Source organism: Ambystoma mexicanum, chromosome 13 (genome assembly GCF_040938575.1).
Source record: "Ambystoma mexicanum isolate Mex_15411 chromosome 13, UKY_AmexF1_1, whole genome shotgun sequence".
Lineage (NCBI taxonomy): Eukaryota > Metazoa > Chordata > Amphibia > Caudata > Ambystomatidae > Ambystoma > Ambystoma mexicanum.
In genome coordinates, this window is record NC_090938.1 from 400,274,423 (window position 1) to 400,293,031 (window position 18,609).

General features: G+C 47.4%; 1 protein-coding gene across 6 annotated transcripts in view; it reads right to left on the reverse strand.

Annotated features, from left to right (window-relative positions):
- TINF2 (TERF1 interacting nuclear factor 2) overlaps positions 1-18,609 on the reverse strand; it is a 569,835-nt gene that overhangs the window by 101,238 nt on the left and 449,988 nt on the right. Inside the window, exon 9 of one of the 6 annotated variants that reach the window (XR_011283001.1) lies at positions 16,013-16,172. The exons of the other annotated variants lie outside the window; for them this stretch is intronic. The gene's annotated coding sequence lies outside the window, so the exon portion shown is untranslated. The remainder of the gene's footprint in view (positions 1-16,012; positions 16,173-18,609) is intronic. 6 annotated transcript variants of the gene reach the window in all.

Below are 18,609 nucleotides of genomic sequence, written 5' to 3' on the forward strand. Positions count from 1 at the left end.
CAACACAGTTCCACAGAGTATGTGTGAAACGAGACAAGGCACATATGGAGTTGGCCGCCTGAAGCGCCATACCCCCCGAAGAAAACACTTTCTTCGCCCAGCCGTCAAAACGTTTGTCGTTCCTATCTGGAGGGATGGTAGGATACGACGCCTGCTTTGCCGGGGCCGCCGGGGTGGGGTGCCTAGACAAGTAGCAGGGGTCGCTACTGGCTGGACGGTATTTTCGCGACAAAGACTTGCCCACTGCCGGGAGACTCTCCGAGCAGTCCAAGCCGCCGCCACCCTTCTCTGCAGAGCCATATGAAAACGCAAAACCGGGTCAGTGGGGGGACCGAGATCAAGGATGTCCGTGAGATCATCCTGAATGAACTCCCCTGGGGGAGCTGACCAACCCAAGTACTCGGTGACCCGAGACATAAGGCGCCGATTTGAAGAATCGGCATGAGTGCCAGGCTCCGGCCTACAAAACTCCACCTCCGGAGAGGTGTCCAGGCCACTGGCATCATGCAGCGACTGCCGCAGGTCATCAAACTGGCAAGGCCCGAGATAAGTTCATCCGGAACCGGAACCAAGCCGCCATCAGAGCCTTCATCACCTTCTGAAATGTACTCCAGGCAGGGAGAGGAAGACCTCTGGGGACCAAAGCAGTGCCTGGCCTTAGCCATAGCCTTTCTAGGGGCAAACCCCGTGCCACGGGGCCCCTCCGACACCACCACCTCGAAAGGCGTCGAGGGCGCCGAACGAGTCGGCGACAGAAAAGGCGTCGACGTCAGCTGCAGCGCCGCCAGCATCGGCGGCGTCGACACAGGCCTCGAAGCCGGAGCTCCGAGCATGTCTCTCGACAACCTAGGCGCCGACGACCCCCTCAGAGGCGGAGCCTCGAGAGAAATCGTCGATGACCTCGGCGCCACAGGCGTCGACGTCTTCTTCGAAGAAGGCACAGGATCACGCGGTCTCGAGCGTGTCGAGGACCGGGACCTGGAACGGGCATGGCGAGAACGGCTAGCCTTGTCTGAGCGGGACCTCTCCCGCGAGCCGTGCCGACCACCCGAGCCCAAAGGCGTACGAGCGGCATCTCTCGACCGGTGCCGACCGACCCCACTTGGAGGCGCGGACGGATCGGTGCCCTGCGATTCAAGAATCCGGTGTCGCTTGCATGGAAGGATAAGCGACCCGCCAACGGGCGGAGTCCTCGGAAGAGGACGGGGAAGGCAACCAATGCCGGCGCTTCCGCGAAGGCCTTGAAGAGGCGGAGGAGTGGCGAGACCGACTCCTGGAAGGAGACCCACTGGACTTCCGACGATGACGCGGAGAGTCGCCCCTCGAGTCATCTGTGGAGAGCCCCGCAGACCTCGACTTCCGGGGCTTAGACACCCGGCCTACCGACAGCTTCTTCTTGCGTTCCCACAAGGCCTTTGCCGTGAGCGACTGGCAGTCGACACAGTCGTCCGTATCGTGGGCCTCCCCGAGGCACCAGAGGCAGGCATCATGCGAGTCCATGACCGACATCTTGGAACCACAGTCCCTGCATTTCTTGAAGCCCGGACGTGGGGTTGAAGACGAAGAAGACATCGCCACGAACAGGTCTTCACAACAAACCGAACAGTTTCAACGAACCGAGAATTGAAAACAGCAAACTCCAACGAGTCGAGGCGTACCGAGATTCACGAAGCGAACACGTTTGCGGAAAAAACGGAACTGAGGCTATCGGCGTCGTGCGTCCTACTTATCACATCGGGTGACGTCGGCCGTCGGAGGAGGTCCTCGGGGACGGCGCATCGACGTCATCGACGCAGGAGCCGAAGATTTTCTGAAGCAGTACAGCTGTGGACATTACCTGTCATAGATATGGAATACGTCAGAGGACCCAATCCCCTCGAATGTCAGTTTGGGAAAAAAATGCATCGAAAAAATGCTTTTTTAGGTAAAGGTTTTTTTTTTTACTATCATGGGTTTTAAGGGGTAAAAAAAACAGGGTTTGGGGGGGCGCCCCCATTAATTTTTTTTGTCTTTTTAAATGCATTTTTTTTTTTAGAAACTGGCATTCAAAACTTTTGAATTCGATGCAATCACTAGGAACCGTCCTAGACATTTTAAGGGAAGAATGGGAATGGCCTGAAAGAGGACAAACCTGTGACCACTGCACGATACGGAATACCCGAGAATATATGAAGATGGTCAGTCAGCTGTGTAAGGAACTCATGGTGGCAACAGTGAAGACAGATACAAGTGATCACAGTTCAAGGGTGTTTATTAAACTGTATATGCAGGTTGGAAAAACACCTAATCTAAACCTAAATCTAAGATGGGAACAAGCTACGACCATCAAATAATAATAAGGCAGTCCTTGTGGTGTTGTGTCAAAATAAAAGGGCCTATACAAAGAAAAAAACCTATTGCCAATCCTTGCAACTAACACAAAAAAGTGTGTGGGATAGTGTTCACAAGAAAGAAGTGGTCACAAATGATAAGTCAGGATGCGGTAGCCAGTGTCTCCCTTCCCCATGTTTTGGGCATCGGACAATGCAGGACTCTGGAGCACAGCACACGCTCGAGCTTTCCAAGCACGAGACAACAGTTCTGCTCTCACCTATGAGGACCATCGGTAGTTAAGTGTCTTTTCTACAAAAAGTCACTTGCCTCCGAGGACCTAATGTGTTCCAAATTAATATACAAAAGTTCCTTTCTGCTTGTCCACTGGGTAATACCTTTTCCACCCGTGGATCTCCCTCTTCCGGGCTCAGATCAACAAAAAGTTCTTAACAATATCAGGACCTTTTACGGTTCGATCTCTTGCTTTAGAAGGCCTAGCACGTTCAAAATCATAAAGGAAAAGTTGCTTTTTGATTATACTTGGGTGATGGTGTTCACCCCTGGGTCCCCCTCTTCCGGGTTCAGACACCTCTCGAATATCAGCCTGCCTCCGTTAGGTTCACTCCAGCTTGTATTCACAAGATTTCTTCTGTTGCATTCATGTGTCGGTGGGGTGAGGGCTTCTCGCCCCTGGGTCACCCTCTTCCGGGCTCTGACCCTTCTCGAATGGCAGCCCTCCTCTGTCGGGTTCACTACGGCTTTTCCTGGTAACACTTTCTCCTGTGGCTTTCACAAACCTTAATGTCTTTTTAAACAGTTCACTGTGGACAGAACTCTGTCGGGTTCACCTTTGTCAACACACTGTTCATTGCGACTTTAGACTTCACCCCTTTCCATCGGCATACCTCCGTCGGGTTCACACTTGCCAACTTTACATTTCTTTCTACTTTCTTATGATGCAGGATTCACTCCCCTTGTGTTTTCACTGGTTTGTCGGTCAAAGACTTTCGACTGTACAGGGGGATTTTGGTAGACACCTGTATGACCACTTTGACCTTTTTCTCGTGGCTCTCCAAGGGCTTTCTAGTATCGGTAGTTTTAACAAACGTGGGATGAACCAGAGTCTCATGAACGAGCACCCACGTGGTGCCAGAGCCCTCTGCAGCTGGTTTTACCTTAATGTTAACAGTTCTTTGAACTTCACTTTTCGGTTATTTTGTAACTTTCATTCACCACAGTTCGGTTTCTTATCGGCTCTACCCTCGACTCACCAGCTGTAATGAACCGCTTGGCTTTTCTTGTATCCGGAGTCAAGGACGGTACCACGTTAGTAAGTGTCTATCATAGGAGGAGGGCTATCTGCTGCAACACACGTCGGCTATTGTCTTACGATTCCTTCCACTGAGGTTTTGCGGCCTTTGGTTGGAAGGGGCAAGGTCGTTTCTCTCCTTTTCGCCCCTTTGGTCCTCACCACCTTTCTCCTCCTCTTGAACTGCCAGACTTCGATAGCTCTCTCGTTGTGCGGTCTGCCTGGCTCATAGCGTGCTCTCGTGCTCCACTTTTTATCTCTGTGGGGAAGGGAAAGGGCCATCAGGTGTGTGTGTTATTCTGGTCCTTTGCCTGACCCTTGTGTTGGGACATGTCCGGTAAACGGCTCTGCCATTTGCCCGCTGTCTTTCGTGGTGTGTGAAAGTGGTCGTGTCGGAAAAGGGGGGGGGGTGCTTGAGTATCCTATGTGGTAGGATGGGGAAAAGGTGTTATAAGAAGGGGGATACCGCGTCTCACCAGTCGGTGTCCCACTTCACACCCCCCATCCAGGTGATCCTCCCGCACTGGTCCTGGCCACCTGGATGACAGATCCCGCGGGACTAGCAAGTGAGACACCTTCAGGTTTTTCACAGCTGGTAAGAACCAATCTACAAGAAAGAATAGAGTGGGGTGAGGGCTTCTCGCATCAGAAATAGGATTACGGTGAGAATGTTAGGATGCTCGACAGGGATAGACTTTTTTTTTAAACTCGCAGTATTTTGGTGGTGGTATGATATATGTCATTTATAACGCGCCTAAACACAAGTGTTTCTAGGCGCTACAAGACAAGGGGGGGAGGCAGAGGGGGCACAAGACAATGATTTTACTAGGCCTTGTGTCATTCAGATCGTAAAAGTGTGACAGCATGGAAGTGCAGGGGAGAGAGGGAACTGTCAGGGAGAGTGAAAGGGGAAGTGCAATCAGGGCAGCAACTGCTATGAGTGAGTTCAGCCAGGGCAGAACGGCTCTGGGTAAGTGCAACGAGGCAGGGGGCTGTAGAGGTTACAGGTTCAACCCCTAAGTGCCCGGTAGGCCCTGAGGCAGTGCAGGGAAGACTGTTCATGGAGAAGCCTGGTAGCCAGTGAGACTCTGGGGGTAGCCAAGCAACCAATCGGCCCAGCAGACAAGTAAGTCAGCAGGAGAGCGAGAAAGAGACAGCAGAGGAGAAAAGGAAGGTCTTGAGCAGCTTCCGGAACATCAGGTGGTCCGGCTCAAGTATGAGAGGGGGCAGGGAGGCCATTCCAGAGGGAGGCACCTCCATAGGAGAGATATCTACCCCCCCACTCACTGCCTGGAGAAGTGTCTGACCCACAGGGAGTTGTAGGTAGCTCAGCAAAGGGCTCAAGAAGGAAGGTATTTTGTAAGAGTTGGATGTAGTGCAGGCCCCGGCCCCAGAAAGCCTTGTGGACGATTCAGAGGGTCTTGAACTTGATCTTTGCAACAACCGGGAGCAAGTGGAGAGATTTCAGGGCTGGAGAGATGCAGTCCCAGGGCTTAAGTCTTGCAGTCCTGTTCTGGATTAGTTGCAGAGGGCAGAGAGTAGAGGAAGGTAGGTTGAGAAAGAGGCTGTTGCAGAAGTCCAGCCTAGAGAGAACCATGGCTCTGGGGACAGAGAGCTTCTGGGGAAAAGTAAGAAAAGGAAGAATACCTCTGAGGATGTGCAGCTGGTAGTGTGCCTTTTTGGCAAAGTCAGTAATGTGAGTATAGAAGGAGAGGGTGGAATCGAAGAGGACTACAATGTTTTTTGCCTCACAGGAAGGTGAAGGAGGAGTGCGCAGGGAGGGCAGCCAGAGTGAGAGGAAAACGGGAGCAGGGGTCCCAATGTGAAGGATCTGTCTTGCTGGCACTGGTATGGGAGTGGTATGAGAGATGTTTATGGTATTTGTGAGAGGGGTTTGCAGTTCAGCTACTGCTGAAGTACAGGGATCATTATTACAAGAGCTAAATTCCCTTAAATTCTGAATTTCAGACGAAGAGAAACAAGAGTCATAATATCCTGACATTGCGGACGAGCAAAGGAGGCTACCTCTGCGACTTCAGGAGATGCATGATAAGCTATGACTATGCCGAGTATATAGCTAAGAAAACAAAGAGGGGAATAAATCGGGATGGCTTCTCATCTGGTTACTGAATAGGGAAAATGGCTGCAAACCATATAAGAGATAATAAAATTCGCAGGGAAACAAAATATGACATTGCAGAAGTGATGAACAGGATAATTTTTTTTAATCAAAAATGTCAAGTAGGAATGAGTAAGGTGAAAGTTACTGAATGTTTAGATGTGGCTAAACTCCTAGCACTATCACTGATGGCAGAGACTGATGCTCAAGGAGCCTATTTCTCAAGCTGCTATTTGTTGGGCTATTGACAATCTGGGAGGCGGGAGACCGCCGGATTGGGATGGATTGCCCCTTTAGCTTTACAAGGAATTTAAAATGATGTTGGCTCCCAAGTTGCGAGGTGTCTGAGGCCATGTAAATTGGCTCTCATGCCCTGGCTCAGGGTGGCAATGTTAATATTGTTATTGAAACCTGGCAAGGAGGCTAGGACTGACTGTGGTTCATAACAATCACTTTCTCTTTAAAACATGGATACAAAAATAGTATAAAATGCTAGCAAAAGACTGGGATGTGTGACAACGAAGGTGATGCACGCGATTCAGTCCGTTTTTATCCTTCAAAGAAACACGGCTTGAAATCGAAGGAGGTGGTTTTGCCTGCTTATGACTGGGTAACAGAGGTGTATTGGCAAGTCTGGATGCTCAGGAGGCCTTTTATGTAGCGAGTTGGAAAATCAAAAGGTCAGTGTTTGAAATGTTTGGGTAAGGAATAAGAGGTCTTACGCGGGTGAGCCTCTTGTATGTACATCTTTTTGAAACTATGTAAATCCAGTTGCGAGAGTGAAGATGAACAGGATAGTATCAGGAGCGTGAGACATTTCACATGAAACAAAGAAAGATTCCCACTATGCCTGTTGATTTTTGCGCTTATCATGTAGACTTGTGTCAATTTTTCGGAAACACCTTAGAGGTGATGGGATCAACATGGACGGGGCTAACCATTGTAGTTCTGTATATATAGATGATTTTTTAATTTATGTGTTAAATTTCCATGCATGCTGAAAAGGACTGGGAAATACTGGGGAAGTCTGTCTTATACCCGCTGTCAGGGTTAGAAAACCTTAAATAACTTGGCATTTGAGTTAAGCATGAGATGAACAGAGTATAGCAGCAGAATGTGGGTAGGTTGCTGCAAGCATTCTAAAATTAGGTCACTTAGGTGTACGACTGCTACTCCTAAAATGATTATGGTTATCAGATTACTGTATATTTTTCAAGTGATGCCAGTGCAGATTGCTAAAAGTTATTTTGGTCAGCTGGTGTGACGAGGCCAGTAACCTGGCCTTGTGAAGAAGCGACTGGGGACCCTCTCGACTGGCAGTGGGTGGTGCAGGGAGAAGGCCAGAGCCAGTCCTAAGTCTGGGGACTATGTCCGTTCAAAGTTCCTCAATTCAGAATCCCCTCCTTTATTGTGCAAGCAAGTTCCTGTGCAGACAACATCGTACTCAAGCCATACCTCCATTGCAAAATAATTGTCATTCTTTCGGATTTTCCTCGTCTATCAACATGAGAATCCAGTATGGTGCAGAGTGAAGAAAGCGCCAGGCTAAAGGCCCCACAGCAAAAACTGAGAAGGCTCAACCAGGCCACCAGACAGCACATCCCCAGGTATCGGCGAGAAGAACAAGTTACTTATCTTACCTGGTAACGTTCTTTCGATGGGATGTTCCTCCGACGTATTCCACATCTATGACAGTAATGACCGCAGCACAGCTGTGGTCATTACTGTCATAGATGTGCAATACGTCGGAGGACACAATCCCCTCGAAACAATCTCTGTAGAGGACAAGGAGACACCCACAACGCCTACATTCTGCAGTAGAAACCGTTGGGCAGTGCAACCGAGAAAAGTGTGGCGTTCCAATGCAGCTGTCTCTAGCTTCCCTAGACCACAAGAGACTTGCGAGGAAACAACTCCCCCGCTCCTCCCTTACTTACTTAGGAATTCATGGCAGGGCAACCCGAATGGATACCACTAACACTAACGGAGACGATATACATCTCTGGCCCACATGGCCATTTTGCTACTGACCGACGTGACGCAAGTGGGCAGGGCTCAGGGTGCAATGTCTAAACTCTCACAAAACATCACTGCCACGGGTAAGACATGGGCAGATTGGAAAGGGGACCAATCCCAAACGACAAAGATGGATAAGCAAGGAACATGACATAGGTAGGAAGTGTGGGTTATTCGCGTACCGTCAGATGAGGTGGAAGACCAACAGACCAGGACAGGGGTGGAAAGAGCAGCTGAGTGTGGATGCATTTTCTGGAAAAGGAGAAATTGAATATTGAGTGTTCATGTGGCAAGTGTGGTGAGAATAGTTAACACAAGGAGTTCTTGTGAAGTGAATCGTACCGAGTGGAAGGAGGGCAGCCGAGTAGTGGTTTGGAGGGAGGGATAGTGTAGCTCAACAAAAGGAAGAGCACTAACCTTAACCAGAGTCTGACAATAGTTCGGAGCTTATAAGCTATGCCGATCAACACACATCCTGGACAATACACGTACCTCTCGCTTCTAGGTCTAAATGTCCTGCAGCAGATTGGCACGTGCATGTCCATACAAACTGTTTTTGTCATCAGCTGCTAGAAGGGACTTTCAGAACCGGCCCTATCAGAAGGTTCTGTGAGGCCAACCTGGTTGCTGAACAAGGTTATAGACAATTCATTCTAGCCCATCTCTCTAAAGTAGGCAAAGCATTAAGGCTGCTTCAGGAGATCAGGGACTGGTGTTTGGGTACAGTAGGCTGTGTGCTGAAATTGGACCACTGGGCACTCGTCAACTAATGATTCATATAATTTTCCAGATGGGTTCTTAAGTAAGGAAGGTCCTGCAGCAGAATTAGTAGCAATAGGTATTATCACCCAAGACCTATATTAAGTTAATAAAAAATAAGTAAAGACTTCTTTCCTACTCACTTCTTCGCGCTGGACATAAATTCAGAAGTGAATCATCAATTTCTTGATTTTGTCAGTACATATCCAATTCCTATTGGGGAAATAGGATGGTTGTACATATAGAGGATATATTCAGAGGAGATCATTAATTTCTATATATTTCTTTACTTTTTTATTGTTCAATGTAACAGAGTATAACCTAGAATATATCTTTTGCTTTTTCTTCTAGTAAATTACCGTCCATCAACTCAATACAACGTCAAGCAGCCTTTATTATTAAATGTAAACCATTTGTTCATCCTACGTGTGTCTTAATCAATCCTATGCTGTGTCTTTATAATCAACCATAACTAGGAAATTATCCAATAGCGTGTCTTTACAATCAACCGACACTGTTTCACGTGCCTAGTGTTTCGCCATATCGGCTTTAATGTAACAAAAGGGGGAGCCCTACAGGCGGAACCTTAGGCTAGGTACAAGAATGTATACTTGGGGGTGGTAACCGCCAAAAAAGTTAAGCCATTCTCAGATTTTGGAATGTTCTATTGTTATAGGGAACTGTAATGGTGTTAGGAGTAATCACCCCATTCCCAACATGCAAGTGTTTATAATTGGACTCACATTTTTAAGAAACAACAGAATATGTTTGAATAAATCATAACACCTGTTATAAACCCCTTAATTCAGGGGACGTATTTATTTACATGCGAGTATCAATGAAAATCAAATAAACATCATATTTAAACAAGAAAAGATCATTGTCATTGTGTGTAATCAAGGAAAGTAGACAATGTTTAGAACCAGGTGTACCCACATCTAAGACAAAACACAGGTTCTAGAGTAAGTAATGGAAAAAACAATGTTACATTTGCTAGGAGGCTGTTTCCTTCATAGAGATCTGTCTGAAAAGCAATTGGTTCTTAATGTTTAAACCGAAGACAAAAAAGTGATCATAAGCAATTATGTTGATGCTATAGTCTTCTAACAGAACTGGACTGGTCTGTAGTGCAACCAGTGTTATCACAGTAGATTATAATGCAATCATACCAAACAAAAATTATACCTAAAATTCAGTACATTTTGTTCTGTAAGTGCTATTTGATAACTGTGTACAAGGCATTGTACTTAGGCGAAAAAAACACATCTCAAATGCTTCATTTCTTGAGTACAGAGCCTAACTCTTTTGGTTTGGTTAGTAAAGCCAAATTCTGTTATTTGTGGTGAAATCTTGCACATTAGTGGGATGATGGCCAATCCTTGGTCTACGTCGGGACATAAAAATCTCTGATGTTTGACTGGAGGCAGGTAGGGGCCTGCTGCAGTGACGTTTCGGCTTTAGAAGGAACAGGCTTCTTCTGGGCCAGAAGGATTGTGATTGCCTAAAATAATGTGTAAGAGAAGGGAAGAAAACCTATTTTAGATATAGGGCATGCTTGTAAGGTTGCATATACGGCAAGTAATATTGGGTCAACAGTTAAAAGAAAAAGACTCAGAAACACATGTGGATGTGTGTTCTGGTATACAGGGGATAAAAAAGACTAACCTTTCGTTATGTCCGGGCTGGGAAGGAAAGGGTAAGGAACAAACTTGGGCTGGACCATAGAGATTAGGATCCAGTAGCTGGATATGTGAAGTGCCTGGTTAAGGCATTCTGGATAGCAGCTGTAGTCAGCGAAGGTGTCCGCTGGAAGAGCTGAAAAGCTAGCACATCAGAAAAAAGAGAAGTATGAGGGTGCTGCCTGGTATAAGATCTAGCGGTTATCAGGCAAAGTTAAATAGTGACGCATACCTCCAGTTCTAGTCCAGCATGGAAGCGGGCTGCTGTGTGGGTGTACCGGAGGTGAATCCGTGTGGCTATGAGGACCGTAGTCAATCCTAAGGAGGTGCCACTGGTAAGTTTGTTTCGTGGTGCATCTAAAACAAAAAATAGAAAAAATAGGCAGAAGGGCATCCATTAACAGGGCGCCCCGTGGCAGAGCCGGGCAGTGTGTGAAAAGACATGCAGGCCGGGGGGACCCTGTTACGGTCTGATGCCTACCTTAAAAGGACTCGGAAAGGGAGCGAGATGGATCGTTGCTGCCGAGTGCAGGGATGTGTCCGGGCTGGATCTGGCTGGACAGTGTGGTATCTGCTCTGCGCATGTAATAAAGAGCAGTGTCTGCAGCAGAGAGGGAAAAGGCGTCCGGCTAGGCGCATGCGCTGGGAGTTAGCGTTGCAATTCGGGGGCACTGTGTGTTGTCCCTGATGCAAGAACGCTACTCCCCTCGCGCATGCGCCATGCGCAGTGTGTAGGCGCTGGGAGTCGCGCAGCTACGTGTGGTGCCAGCCTTGTGGTAGAACAGCCGGAACGGCTGGTAATACCACGTGGTGTGTCCACTGTAAGGAAACCTGAGGGATTCGAGTCCTATAGGGCCATGCCTGATTGATAGAATATTGGTAAGTGAGGACCTCTGCATATGAATCTTGCCATAAAATGTGGAGGCAGTGGATCCCTGCGGACGAACTGTCTATGGTGTCCCGGGGTAAAGGTTGGTCAAGATCACTGGGCTGCGGTCCTTATGTAAATCTGGCATATTGTACCCACGGTAAGGCAGGGGCTTTAGTTATGGTGGTCGTTTTCAGGAGGGGAGGCTTCATTAAGTTCGTGTTCGATGGTCTGCAATTTAAAAATCCACCAAGCCTCTTTGTAATTTAAGGCATTTTTGATGTTTGAGGTGTATTGAATTTTGTCAAGGACCCACCATTTCAGCTGATCTTGTGTATGTTTAAATTCCAAGAAGTGGGAGACCAAAGGTGCTGTGGTGGAACGGCATCTTATTTTGGAGCGATGTTCCCCAATGCGTTTATGTACCGGTCTTGTAGTTTGGCCTACGTACCAGAGACCACATGGGCACTCTATGGCATATATCACATTCGGTGTTTTGAAGTTGGTGAATTGTCGGAGGGACCATTCCTTATCTTCAATTTTGAAGGATTTAGTTTTGCTCGTATATATTTGCAGGCTGTGCAGTTACCGCAAGGGTGGTGGCCTGTTGGTGTTCTGAGATCCCACAGTCCAGTTCTGATTGGCTTCTTGGGCAGGCGGGCATGTGTGAGCCATTCGCTGAGGTTCTTCGATCTTTTTAGTGCCATCCTGGGTATCGGTTCGTCGCAGAGATTTTGATGGACAAGGGGCCAGAATTGTTTAATAATTTTTTTGATACTGTTAGTATCTGGTCCGAAAGTGGTTACACATTTAATGCGGTCTTCCGGTGTGCTATGGTTCTTGGGTTGGAGCAATGTTTCCCTTGGTATGCATAAGACTCTTTTGCGTGTGTTCTTCACCAATTTTCTCGGGTAGCCGCGTGCCAAGAGTTTGCATTCGAGATGTGATGCATGCTGTCGGTATTGTTGAGTTTCCGAACAGTTCCTGCGTACTCTTAGAAATTGGCCAAATGGTAAATTAGTTCTCAGACTTTGTGGGTGGCTGCTGTTGAAGTGAAGCAGTGTATTGCGGTCGGTTTCTTTCCCATACAGTGTGCATTTAAGCCTGTTGTCATCTGTAGTGATTGTTAAATCCAGAAAGTTAATAGCTGTTTGGCTGTTGTTCAGAGTAAATTGAAGTTCTGCTGCTTGAGTGTTCAGCCATTTGTGGAACGTGGTGAGCTCTGGTATGGTTCCTTTCCAGACACACAGAATGTCATCTATGTATCTGTACCAATTTAGGATTTTGTCAAAGAATGGGTTCTGTTGATTCAGCACAAAAGAGGCTGCATACTCTGCCATAAAGATGATGGCAAGACTGGGGGCAAATGCTGCCCCCATGGCAGTGCCACTGATCTGTAAATAGAATGTTTAATCAAAGGTGAAAAAGTTTTTTGTCAATGCAATTTCCAAGAGCTCAAGAATAAAATTCACAGGTACTCTGCTTTGCTCCATATGGTGAGTGAGGTGGTGTCTTATACACTCCAGGGCTGCTGTCTGGGGAATGCTCGTATAAAGTGCTTTGATATCAGCTTTGTCAAGGTTTACAATTATTATGATGAATACAAAAGGCAAAAGGACCATGTCCTTTTCAATCTTGATTCCGAGCAATGAGTCCTTTCATCTGGTCGGAATGCACTGGGGGTTTGAGTACAGTCTAACAGCAGAAACAATCAAGTAATGAAACAGCACACAAATCCCAAAATATACTATTTGTGTCTTAAAAACAAACGAAGGTACAAAACACACACACAAATACATACTATATATATATATATATATATATATATACACACACACACATTATATATATATATATAGTGCTTGTATCTGCTGAGATTCACATGCTCTACATAGTCCAACATCTAGTGGAAGTCGCGGAGTATTACAAGATTTGTTTTTAAAATTCAAAAAAGAACGTCGACGGGGGTGTGTTTTGTAATACTATCCCTAGTGTGACATGTACTGTACCCATGGTCCTTCACGCATCGAGGTCCCTCAGATTGTTTGTTTCTGACATGAGGTTGCATGAAGTGTAGCACGAGTATAGATGTGATAAGGCAGAAACAGTGATATCCCAGAAAACATCTATGCGCCTTCTCCTCCAGTAGGGGAGGAATGGTGGGCGCATGTGAATCTAAGCAGATACAAGCACCAGCAATACGATTACGGTGAGTAATGTATCCCTCCTGGAGCAGTGTGGATCTGCTTAGATCACATGCTCTGCATAGATTAGCAAGCAGTATCTGGGGAAGGAGGTGGGAAGTTAGAAGGTACAGCAGCAAAGAGATGTTTTAGGACTGCTTGTCCCACCTGTGAATCTGCTTTAGGGTGTGTGCCAATGCAGTAATACTGTGTGAACGTATGGAATGAACTCCATGTAGCAGCTTTGCAGATGGCGTCTAGAGGAATCGTTTGCAATGAAAGCTAAGGTAGCTCCTGTACCCATAGATGTATTTACAACAAGGCCGACTAGGCCCAGGCCCAGGGTGGCAGATTGCCAGAGGAGCAGCATTTTATTGCATTTATTTTAATTTACTAGTTGTCATTTTTTTAAATATAAAGTCAATTATGTTTCCCTCAGTCTGGCTGATCCACAACACTGCGAGGAATTTTGAGCTCTTAGCAGTCATTCAACTCTGACAGCTAAAGATTTTGATGGCCAAACTTGTATATATGCTTGATATTTGCAAAAGCTTTATTGTTAGGGTGACTACTATTTTTTCTTTTTTTATAGAAACACATACAAAACTAGGCGTGCTTTAGGCATTTAGTGATTCCGTCATGCAACTCTTGCAGACATATACGACGGATATAAAGCTCTTTGGTCATTCTAATCTTCCCAAAATGCTCTTTAATATGCAAAACAGCCAAAACCTCATTGGCTTTATTGGTGCCACTTAACATTATCAGTCAAACAAGTTTATTCGGATTTCAAAAATCCATCAAACACAAGAAAAACAAAATCACAACACATAAGGAATTACAATCTATGCTCCATAGCCAAATACAATAAATCAAAAGGTCCTGGGAGAGAGAAAAGAGTCAACCATAAGGCCCCCATTACATCCCACATTATCCCTTTACTAGACCACAGAGACACCAGACTGATTGCCTGCACTTGGCACTCTGACACATCCAACCGGTGGCCTTTTTCCCCAGAGGTGTACAGTTTGCTCCGGACAGGATGTTACTATGTGTGACAGTTCCAGGGGGAGCAACGGCTCACAGATAGGGGCGCGAGCTGATTGCAATCCCACTATGCAGGGCCCACACATGACCCTCAGATCTTATCAGGACTTCCCTGACCATTTGATCATTCCTGAAAACCAGTTTAACAGAATCAGGGGGGTTTGCGCCCTCGCCCGCCAATCTAACGCACCCCACCATAGCTTCCCTGGCCACAAAGGGACAATTCTCAACTGTACGAAGCCAGTGGAGACATTTGTTTGAGAGCGCATCCCTTGGTTCTCACCTACCCAAAGGCAACTTAGGCACCCCATGCAGGAAAACAGAAGCAGTTCTTTGCCCCCCATATACATGTCTCTTGGAGCTGCGCACCCCTGAACAATAGCCACGTGCACCAATCCCTCCCTCCCTGGTGGGGATTGGTTATCATGGAGCTTGGGGGACACTCCACCAGCACAGTTGGCTTAGTGCACCCAGTGGGGTGTCCCCCATCTGCGTTGGGGTGCATCAACTTGTCATCCCGAGTAAGACTCTAATGCAGGGGCAGTCCTTTCGCATGGTGTAGTGTTCAAAGTTTGCTGTGGGGGGTTAGGTCCCTTATCAACATGAGGCGTGCTGGTAGACTCCCCCAGCGGGTCCACTCCACCCTTCCCCTCCCCACTCCTCCCCTGGGTATCAATCAGTACCAAAGGCAGTTTTTTAATAACTGCTAGTTCGGAGAGCACCTGTGCGCAGGGGCAACTTCCAACAGTATGCACCTCCTTGAGTGGTGGGGCTGAGGGATGACTGCCGTGGACTTGAGGGCCCTAAAGGGGGTTAAGCGAAGAAAGGAACTGGACCCTGAGATCGTTGCTAATAGGTTCTCGCTCCAGGAGCTACAAATGGGACTGGACGGGAGCTCATCTTCGGTTGCTCCATCAGTTTCTGTGTCCAGTTGATCCAAAGTGACAGCAACAGTGGTTGGCGGAGGGCAGTCAAGAATAAGCCCCAATGTGGACGGGAGAACAGGGAACAAATATGGGCTTGCAAGGGGCGAGCTAAGTGAGGGGGGAAACACAGGTGCTAGAGATGCAAATGGGTGGGCTGACACATCACAAACCACCACTGTGCCGATGCCAGATGCATTGGTCAGAGGCAGGGTATCTGGGTACCCAGTGGGGGCAGACAGGGCTTCTTGAGAGGCAGCGTCTTCATGTTTAAAACTTGGAAGGCTGCCTTCGCAGCTCTGCACAGGGAAGCTAGCCAAGTTACTGGAGGTTTCCCCCCCCACCATGGGTTCTTGGGGTGGATGCTTTCTCACCCACCACGGAGGGGATGGTCCCTCGGAATTGGTGAACTGCATTTGTTGTAGGGTAGGCCGCCCCCTTGAGATTGAAAGAGTTGCTTAAATTCTCCCCAGGTGCGTGATTCGTGTCAAGGGCAAGAGAGAGTGAGCCTATAGCAGAGCCAGGGACATGGACAATGGTGCAGCCGCTACAGCGGCTCAGTGAATGGTCCGGCCCCTTCCTTCGCACTGCCAGGATCTTGCGTTGGGATTTAGGCTCAGTCTCGGTGTGGAGTTTGAGTGGAAAACAGGGCAGACTTGCAAAGAAACTAAGAGGAAAAGGGGGAGAGGGGTGGAGGTGCCACCACATTCATTCTGGGACCTACTGGGAACAGAGTCCAGTGTCTTTACAGGCACCCCCCCTGTTGAGACAATGGGCCGCAGCCCCTCCCTCTCACCTGAAGGGTGGGTGAACCTTCCAGGCTGACAATGTGGAACCGCGAACACCCTGCGGGCTACCAACACCCTCCGCCCTTGGTCCCCGGCGGGCTTCGGCCCTGGTGGGAGATCCTGCTCCCCTTATGGAGGAGGGGGCGTGGCCAGTGCTGCCGATCCGTTCTGCATGGAGAAATGAGCAGGGAACATTATCTTTGGAGTTCTTCTAATCAACACACACATACACTGTGTTAAGCAATCACTTTTATATTCAAATTCACAACATGCACTTTTTTAAACTGCTGCAAAAATGAGGTTGTTCCCATCAGAAAAGTAAAGGTTAAAAATGATGCATCATTTTACAATATTAAACGCTCTAAGTCAAGCACAAAGTTCTGTAAGGAAGGCATGGTATCAAACAGGGAAGACAGACAAGGGATCACAGTTCAAGGGTGTTTATTGAACTTCAATGGGTTGATTGAACGCCTATCTAACCCTAAATCTAAGGATAGGAGCAAGCTACGACCATCAAAAAATAATAACGCAGTCCTAGTGGAATCTCTGTCAAAATAAGAGTCTATACTAATAAACCTATTGCCAATCCTTACTTCTAAATATAAAGTGTGGGAAAACGATGTGTTCAAGAAACAATAGGTCAGGATAGTTGAGCAATTGGCTTCCCTTGCCCACGTTTTCAGCACGGGACAAGGTGGCACACTCGAGCTTTGCACACATTCTGGCTTCTCTGCCACAAGAATGCAATTCAAAACCTAAATATCTGGGCCTTCTGCGCCAAAGTCTCTTTCTGTGATAAATGGAATTTATCTAAGAGTACAACACGAGTATAACACGAAACACCTCCCTACAACATGGCGGAGGCTCAGTCTGACCACAGCAGTCCAGTGTTCCTGACGCACAGTGACGTGCCGGGAGTCCGGCCCCCTGTCACGCACAACGCTCATCTGGATACACGGAACGTCCCTCAATGCGTTGCTACTCTCCAGCCACGCTCCGTGAGTTCGTCTCTATTTTTCCTGAATTACTTTTCAGAACACTTTGGGAACCCTCTTTAGTTTTAGGTTCCTCACATCCATTGCAAACTTCTTTGTGTCTTAAATCCCCTCAGACTTTTATGTTGGTTTTGAGGGTAACCTTAAGATTTGGAGAACAGCTTATTACCGAGGTTTCGGCATTGGTCGACTGTGGAGCGGCTGGAAATTTCGTCTCTATTCTTCCTGAATTACTTTTCAGAATACTTGGGGAATAGGCAGGGATTCTGAATTTCTAGCCCTCATCTATTGTGGATTCTATTCTATTCTCCCCTTAGTCCAATCCCGGGAGAACTCAAGATCTATCCCGGCTGTTTTCCCTTTCACTTGCTCCGCGTCATGGACATGCCGCGTCTGACACTCAGTACACAGTAATCGGGTAGGTGCCTCTGGGACTTCTCTCTCTTAGTATTCAGGGCCATTGGGATATTTCGTTCTGATTCTCCTTTTCGTTATGCTTCCAGCAGTCAGAGCTACGTCCCAGCTAGGAGAATAGTGTCCTCTTCATTTCCAGGCCCGGCAGGCTTCTGGACCTACAATATCTTACCTCCTTCTCTCTCTAAGGGTAACGAGTGACTCTTACTGATCTTGATAGAGTTTCATTTCTGTGCCTTTTCTTTGCTGTGTTCTTGAAGCTATCGGTTCCTTATTTCTTAGTTGCAGTCTGGTGCCATATTTCTGCTTGCATCACTTTCCCTGACCACTTCCTCCGTCGTTTGAGGCATGTTGAGTAGCATATCAGGGTAAGCTACGAGTCCTAGGTTAACCACTCCTATTCCTTTAAAATCGGGGACTGTCCTCGAGTGCATTCTATTACTCACTTTTTCATCTTGTTCTTTGACTCTTACGTAGCACTTACCAACCGGTCCTCCTGGAGATTAGAGCACTTCGGATCAGAGGAAGAAGGAGTTTGACTGGAATCATCGAACTCTAGCAGCTCTTCCCTGCACAGGGTTTTTCCCCTTTTGGGGGGTTTTCCCTGGAGGTCTCACCGCGGGCCGAAACCTTTTGGTTCGGGCCAGCAGAGGGATTTTCAGGTATTTCCCCATTTTCCTCTGGCTTCGAAGAGATCTGCGCAGGAGAAGAATCCAGGTGGGTGAATCTAGATTGTGTTTGAACCCTGGCAAGACGAAGATATTACTAGTTATTACACTTTCCCAATAAAAGTCTCTAATTGCAGAGTGCCTAGCGTAATAAAGAATTACGAAAGTTCCTTTCTCATCAGGATTTTCACATTCACAAGTTCCTCGGGTTTACTGTTCACCACGCGTCTGCCTCTGTCGGGCTCGGACCCCCTTCAACAAAGTTCACAATTGGTCTCCCTCGATCGGACTCGGACCACGGGACTCCCTCAGTCGGGCTCTGACCTTATAAGCTCACTTTCTTTGCTTTCTTGTTATCAAAATTCGAACACTTTTGACTGTGCGATGGATTTTTCTTAAACCATTGCAGGACCACTTTGATTCACTTCATCCATAAGTTTCACTTTATTGCTTTTGTTTCTGCCGCTTCTTGGCTGGGTACATCACACAGACCTTCGAATGAGCACAACCGCGGCCCCGACCACTCGG